This window comes from Poecile atricapillus, chromosome Z (assembly GCF_030490865.1).
Source record: "Poecile atricapillus isolate bPoeAtr1 chromosome Z, bPoeAtr1.hap1, whole genome shotgun sequence".
NCBI lineage: Eukaryota > Metazoa > Chordata > Aves > Passeriformes > Paridae > Poecile > Poecile atricapillus.
Window position 1 is genome coordinate 146,538,546 of NC_081289.1, and position 7,665 is coordinate 146,546,210.

Below are 7,665 nucleotides of genomic sequence, written 5' to 3' on the forward strand. Positions count from 1 at the left end.
ATATGGTGGATTTTTATAGGTATATTTTTGTGGGTGGTATTTTTTAACTTTTTAGTAGTTTAGATTGTTTTTTTAATGTTTTTAATTAGCTATTAAATTTTTTTATAGAGTATTGGTAATTATGTATTACTATAAATGTAGAACTTTGGGGTTTTCTTTACTAATGTTTAGGGTTAGTTGAATGGTCTTGAGTTTAGTGAGTTAGTTTGATTATTTTTTAACAGTTGGTGTGATTTGTTGTGTGGAGTTCAATAGGGTTGCTTTTTATTTATGTTTAACTTTGCTGATGTTATAAGAACTGTTAGTGAAAGAGCATAGTATCCGTTTTTGCCGGTAGTCAGTTGTACGGTGTGGGTTTTGTTTGTGTTACCTGTTTTGGGGTTTTCTTTGTTAGCGAGATTAAAGTTTTTATTTTGGGGTTAATTTGTGATTAAATTAAAAAATTTTAGGGCAATTTAGTTTTTTGATTCAGGGGTGCTGTGATAGAGTACTTTATTGGTTTTATCTGGTATTGGAGATGTGGATAGAGGGAATATTCGTTTTGAAAGTTTATTTCAGTATAGGTAGTTGAGGTGTTAGGATGCGTTGTGTTTCAGTATTGAATCTTTTTGAGGTGGTTTGGGTTTTTTCTAGGTTAAGATTTTTTTCCCTTGGCTGGTGGAGGTTCTGTGATTTTATTGATGATATTGGTGGGAATTTGATGCTATTTGTTTTTTGGTTATTTCGTTTTTAGGAATGGGATTTTTGCAGGACTATTCAAACCCTAAACAGCAGCCCTAACAGCGCTCCCGTTTCCCTGAGGCAGCTGCAGGCAGGAACCCTAAAGCAGCAGAGTGCCAGAACCCCTGGTACTGCAGACAGTACCCCTGGTGCTAGGGTCAGCCAGGAGATAGTGGGGGGACGATCCGTAGGGTTGGGGAAACAGGGGGTTTCCCGCCCCGCCCCACCCTGGGCTCTCGGTCCCTCCGCAGCCAGGGATTGCTCCCACCCCTCCTCGAGGCGGCGGTTGGCAGGGCTTCGTGCCTAGCCTCCGCAAAGAGTTCGGCTCTGTCAGCCTCTGCCCTGTCTCAGGGCCAAACTTAGGTAGGGTAGGGAGCAACTGTGGATTGCCTGGTCCGGGCTAATGGACATCTCTTGGGGCCTATGGATAAGGAGCATCCCCAGTTGCAAGCGTAGGGTTCTAACTAAGTTTGTAGGGTTCAGCGGGGGAGCTTGGCAGTGACACAGAGAGGTTGAGGGAGGGCTTCAGAGGTCGAGGGCTGGAGACAAACAGTGAAAATAAAAAGGGTACAGGTTTCGATATAAGGTAGAGTACAGGACTATTCAAACCCTAAACAGCAGCCCTAACAGTGCCCCCATTTCCCTGAGGCAGCTGCAGGCAGGAACCCTAAAGCAGCAGAGTGCCAGAACCCCCGAGAGCTGCAGGCAGTACCCCTGGTGCTAGGGCCAGCCAGGAAGAGAGAGTGGGTGCTAGGGCCTACTGCTGTCATATAAGCTGGGGTTTCCATCCTTGGGGTACCCTGGGCTCCCTGTCCCTCACTGACTGGAGAGTCTTCCTCCCCTCCTTGAGGTGGTGGTAATTTGGCTGTGTCAGCCAATACTGCTGTGAAGCAAGCCTCTGCCTCCCTGCGGGGTGAAGTGTGCGGCCCATGAACCTGGGCATTCTCTAGAGAAGGTAAGTGCTGGGTTTTCACAGATGTGCTGCTAAGATCCTGCATTGATATTTGGTCTTCTAGATTGTAGCTGACCAGGAGACGACATCCTGGCGATGGCAGGAGCTTCCCAGAGAGCGAGGTGGCCTTCCTTGACGCCCCGTCTGGCTACTCCCCGCCGGGCATCCGAGAGCTAAGTCAAAGGCTACGACTTGTAGAGGGTTATGATAGTGGGGTGCCGGGTTGGGACTCGTGACCCGGGATTTTTGAGTCAGCTTTGGTGACGGGGAGGTCCAGGCTGTGGCCCCTTAGGCCACGTGAAGGGAGAGCCTCACATTTGTTCACAGTGCTGAGGTGTGCAGGACGGAGCAGCCCCAGGGCGTGTCCCATCACTTGTCCATTGTGCCTTGTGTGTCTTTTGTGCTTCTTGTGTTGTACGTGCCTCGCCTTATTTCTTCTGGGGGCTTACCAGAAACCCCGGCGTCACTCCTCGCATCTCTGATCTCTGGGCTCCTCAGCCCGACACCATCGAAGCTTTGCCTCGGGAGCTCTCAGAGGCCTCGGAATCGCGTCTCTCTTTTAAAAGCATCCGATCGGATGTCTTTTAGAGGTCTTGTTCCGTGCTGTGTCAACAGCCGTGCGCCGCGAGGATCCATTGTTGCGGCTTAGGTCTTGAAGAAACGCAAAGTTTGGTAGGGGACTGTGGCCCTCAGATTCTCGGGCATCCGTCTTGGCAGTTGCTGGAGTTTGTCATTCCATCAGCATCTTCTTCCTCCCGGGTTCTGCGAGCTTCATCAGCTCGCCTTCATTCTCACCCGGCTCATCTCGTTCCGCGTTCTCTCGGTCCTTGCGGCCATTCTTGTGGCCCAGAGTTTTGTCTCCCCATTGTGTCCCCTCGTCTGTTGTCTGGTGTGTCACGGGTGTCTGGGTGTAGTTGTCCCGGAGCTGCTCTGTCCTGCTGCCCAGCCTGGGTGTAGGTGTAAAAGGCCGAGTCCTAGGCCCCTGTAATTTGAAATTTGTCATGTAGGGCATAGTTGGAGTCTAGAGGGTGTTCCTCGATGGACACAAGATATCTGGAGCTGTGAAGTTACCCTGCAGCACTTTGACTTTTGTCTCAGCTTTCTTTCAGATGCGAACGGATGAAATCAGTGGCAGAGCGCCCCATCCAGGGTAAGGGGGTTCCCCTGAGAAGGTAAGTCAATGTTTGTCTTTGCAGGGCAACTGGAACCGGTCACTGTGTTACAGGTCTCCTCTTTGTCTTTATTTTTAGGAAGTGAAGCCGGCTAGCAGCAGTCAAGGCGAAGCGGGCAAGGTGAGCATTGACTGGTGGAGGGAAGCTGTTGTTATCGCTGGGCTCTCAGTTTCCGGTGCAATGCCAAGTGTCCCATCTTGTTTGTGTGCTTTAGGCGGTCCAGTCGCATTTTGCCGAGACGTCCTCCCCAACCGGCCGGCACAGCTGTTTCGCCGCTCCCGTGAGCCCTGCGAAAGCGTTACAGGACCGTGTGACGGAGCCTTTTCCACGTAAAGGGGCCGTGTGGGTGGCCTTCAGGAACGGGCCGAGGGGTTGCCGTGAGTTGGGGATGTCGAGAGGAGGAGTGAGGGCCTGTTCAAGTTTCAGCAATGCCACATCACTTTGTCTTCTCTTAACTCAGGCGCGCCCTGCGACGACGGCGTCCGGCTCCCGGCGTGGCCGAAGCGCGTGGCCTCAGGACGCGGCCGTTCGCAGGAGACCGTGAGTCGCGGAATTGTCGGGTTTTGGCTGATGCCCTGCAGAGATCAGCCTCTGATTTTGTGTTTTATTTATTGTAGCTGACCGAGAGACGGCAGCCTGGCGATGGCAGGAACTTCCCGGATGGCGAGGCGGCCTTCCTTGGCGCTCCATGTGGATCCTCCCCGCTGGGCATCCGAGAGCTGAGTCGGAGGCTGCAAATTGCAGAGGGGCTGAAATCGGGGTGCCGGGTCGGGACTCTGGATCTGGGATTATGGAGTCAGCTTTGGGGACGGGGAGTTCCAGGCTGTGGCCCCTTAGGCCATGTGAAGGGAGAGCCTCACATTTGTTCACAGTGCTGAGGTGTGCAGGACAGAGCAGTCCCGGGGCGTGTTGTATCACTTGTCCGTCGTGCCTTCTGTGTCTTTTGTGCCTCTCCTGTTGTATGTGCCTCGCCTTATCTCTTCTGGGGGCTTACCAGAAACCCCGGCGTCACTCCTCGCATCTCTGATCTCTGGGCTCCTCAGCCCGACACCATCGAAGCTTTGCCTCGGGAGCTCTCAGAGGCCTTGGAATCGCGTCTCTCTTTTAAAAGCATCCGATCGGATGTCTTTTAGAGGTCTTGTTCCGTGCTGTGTCAACAGCCGTGCGCCGCGAGGATCCATTGTTGCGGCTTAGGTCTTGAAGAAACGCAAAGTTTGGTAGGGGACTGTGGCCCTCAGATTCTCGGGCATCCGTCTTGGCCGTTGCTGGAGTTTGTCATTCCATCAGCATCTTCTTCCTCCTGGGTTCTGCGAGCTTCATCAGCTCGCCTTGATTCTCAACCGGCTCATCTCGTTCCGCGTTCTCTCGGTCCTTGCGGCCATTCTTGTGGCCCAGAGTTTTGTCTCCCCATTGTGTCCCCTCGTCTGTTGTCTTGTGTGTCACGGGTGTCTGGGTGTAGTTGTCCCGGAGCTGCTCTGTCCTGCTGCCCAGCCTGGGTGTAGGTGTGAAGGGACAAGTACCAGGCCCCTGTAATTTGAAATTTGTGATGTAGGGTGTAGTTGAAGTCTAGCGGGTGTTCCTAGATTGACACAAGATGTCAGGAGCTGTGAAGTTACCCTGCAGCACTTTGACTTTTGTCTTAGCTTTCTTTCAGATGCGGACGGATGAAATCGGTGGCAGAGCGCCCCATCCACGGTAAGGGGGTTGCCTCGAGATGTTAAGTCAATGTTTGTCTTTGCAGGGCAACTGGAACCGGTCACTGTGTGAGAGGTCTCCTCTTTGTCTTTATTTTTAGGAAGTAGAGCCGGCTAGCAGCAGTCAAGGCAAAGCGGGCAAGGTGAGCGTTGACTGGTGGAGGGAAACTGTTGTTATCGCTGGGCTCTCAGGTTCTGGTGCAATGCCAAGTGTCCCTTCTTGTTTGCGTGCTTTAGGCGGTCCAGTCGCATTTCGCCGACACGTCCTCGCCAACCGGCCGGCCCGCCTGCTTCACCTCTCCCGTGAGCCCTGCGGAAGCGTTACAGGACCGTGTGACGGAGCCTTTTCCACGTAAAGGGGCCGTGTGGGTGGCCTTCAGGAACGGGCCGAGGGGTTGCCGTGAGTTGGGGATGTCGGGAGGAGGAGTGAGGGCCTGTTCAAGTTTCAGCAATGCCACATCACTTTGTCTTCTCTTAACTCAGGCGCGCCCTGTGACGACGGCGTCCGGCTCCCGGCGTGGCCGAAGCGCGCGGCCTCAGGATGTGGCCGAGCGCAGGAGACCGTGAGTCGCGGAATTGTCGGGTTTTGGCTGATGCCCTGAAAAGATCAGCCTCTGATTTTGTGTTTTATTTATTGTAGCTGACCGAGAGACGGCAGCCTGGCGATGGCAGGAACTTCCCGGATGGCGAGACGGCCTTCCTTGGCGCTCCATGTGGATCCTCCCCGCTGGGCATCCGAGAGCTGAGTCGGAGGCTGCGAATTGCAGAGGGGCTGAAAGTGGGGTGCCGGGTCGGGACTCGTGACCTGGGATTATGGAGTCAGCTTTGGGGACGGGGAGTTCCAGGCTGTGGCCCCTTAGGCCACGTGAAGGGAGAGCCTCACATTTGTTCACAGTGCTGAGGTGCGCAGGATGGAGCAGCCCCAGGGCGTGTTGTATCACTTGTCCATTGTGCCTTGTGTGTCTTTTGTGCCTCTTGTGTTGTACGTGCCTCGCCTTATCTCTTCTGGGGGCTTACCAGAAACCCCGGCGTCGCTCCTCGCATCTCTGATCTCTGGGCTCCTCAGCCCGACACCATCGAAGCTTTGCCTCGGGAGCTCTCAGAGGCCTTGGAATCGCGTCTCTCTTTTAAAAGCATCCGATCAGATGTCTTTTAGAGGTCTTGTTCCGTGCTGTGTCAACAGCCGTGCGCCGCGAGGATCCATTGCTGCGGCTTAGGTCTTGAAGAAACGCAAAGTTTGGTAGGGGACTGTGGCCCTCAGATTCTCGGGCATCCGTCTTGGCAGTTGCTGGAGTTTGTCATTCCATCAGCATCTTCTTCCTCCCGGGTTCTGCGAGCTTCATCAGCTCGCCTTCATTCTCACCCGGCTCATCTCGTTCCGCGTTCTCTCGGTCCTTGCGGCCATTCTTGTGGCCCAGAGTTTTGTCTCCCCGTTGTGTCCCCTCGTCTGTTGTCTGGTGTGTCACGGGTGTCTGGGTGTAGTAGTCCTGGAGCTGCTCTGTCCTGCTGCCCAGCCTGGGTGTAGGTGTAAAAGGCCAAGTCCCAGGCCCCTGTAATTTGAAATTTGTGATGTAGGGTGTAGTTGGAGTCTAGCGGGTGTTCCTAGATTGACATAAGATGTCTGGAGCTGTGAAGTTACCCTGCAGCACTTTGACTTTTGTCTTAGCTCTCTTTCAGATGCAGATGGATTAAATCGGTGGCAGAGCGCCCCATCCAGGGTAAGGGGGTTCCCGCGAGAAGGTAAGTCAATGTTTGTCTTTGCAGGGCAACTGGAACCGGTCACTGTGTTACGGGTCTCCTCTTTGTCTTTATTTTTAGGAAGTAGAGCTGGCTATCAGCAGTCAAGGCGAAGTGGGCAAGGTGAGCATTGACCGGTGGAGGGAAGCTGTTGTTATCGCTGGGCTCTCAGTTTCCGGTGCAACGCCAAGCATCCCGTCTTGTTTGCGTGCTTTAGGCAGTCCAGTCTCTTTTTGTTGAGACCCCCTCGCCAACCGGCCAACACGCCTGCTTCGCCTCTCCCGTGAGCACTATGGAAGCGTTACGGGACTGTCTGATGAAGCCTTGGCCTTTTCTACTTAAAGGGGCCGTGTGGGTGGCCTTCAGGAACGGGCCGAGGGGTTGCCGTGAGTTGGGGATGTCGGGAGGAGGAGCGAGGCTCCCTTTGAGTTTCAGCAATGCCACATCACTTTGTCTTCTCTTAACTCAGGCACGCCCTGCGACGACGGCGTCCGGCTCCTGGCGCGGCCGAAGCGTGCGGCCTCAGGATGCGGCCGTTCGCAGGAGACCGTGAGTCGCGGAATTATTGGGTTTTGGCTGATGCCCTGCAAAGATCAGCCGCTGATTTTGTGTTTTATTTATTGTAGCTGACAGAGAGACGACAGCCTGGCCATGGGAGGAACTTCCCAGATGGCGAGCTGGCCTTCCTTGCCGCCCCATGTGGATCCTCCCCGCCGGGCGTCTGAGAGCTGAGTCGACGGCTACGACCCACAGAGGGGACGAAAGCGGAGTGCCAGGTCCGGACTTGTGACCTGGGATTTTTGAGTCAGCTTTGGGGATGGGGAGGTCCAGGCTGTGGCCCCTTAGGCCTCATGAAGGGAGGGCCTCGTTTTTGCTCACAGTGCTGAGGTGTGCAGGACAGAGCAGTCCCGGGGTGTGTCATGTCACTTGTCCATCGTGCCGTCTGTGTCTTTTGTGCCTCTCGTGTTGTACGTGCCTTGCCTTATGCCTTCCAGGGGCTTACCAGAAACCCTGGCATCATTCCTCGCATCTCCCATTTCTGGCTTCCTCGGCCTGGCACCATCGAAGCTTTGCATCGGGTGCTCTCAGGGGCCTTGGCATTGCATCTCTCTTTTAAAAGCATCCGATCGGATGTCTTTTAGAGGTCTTGTTCCGTGCTGTGTCAACAGCCGTGCGCCGCGAGGATCCATTGTTGTGGCTTAGGTCTTGAAGAAACGCAAAGATTGGTAGGGGACTGTGGCCCTCAGATTCTCGGGCATCCGTCTTGGCAGTTGCTGGAGTTTGTCATTCCGTCAGCATCTTCTTTCTCCCGGGTTCTGTGAGCTTCATCAGCTCGCCTTCATTCTCACCCGGCTCATCTCGTTCCGCGTTCTCTCGGTCCTTGCGGCCG

At 54.2% G+C, this 7,665-nt stretch overlaps 1 long non-coding RNA gene across 1 annotated transcript; it reads left to right on the top strand.

Moving 5' to 3' along the window:
- The first annotated feature begins 1,460 nt into the window (after window positions 1-1,460).
- LOC131573753 (uncharacterized) lies at window positions 1,461-3,647 on the top strand. Its single transcript, XR_009276238.1, has 4 exons — window positions 1,461-2,964; window positions 3,059-3,221; window positions 3,305-3,384; window positions 3,462-3,647. It is a non-coding gene; the product is annotated as an uncharacterized LOC131573753 (long non-coding RNA).
- Window positions 3,648-7,665: the final 4,018 nt, after the last annotated feature.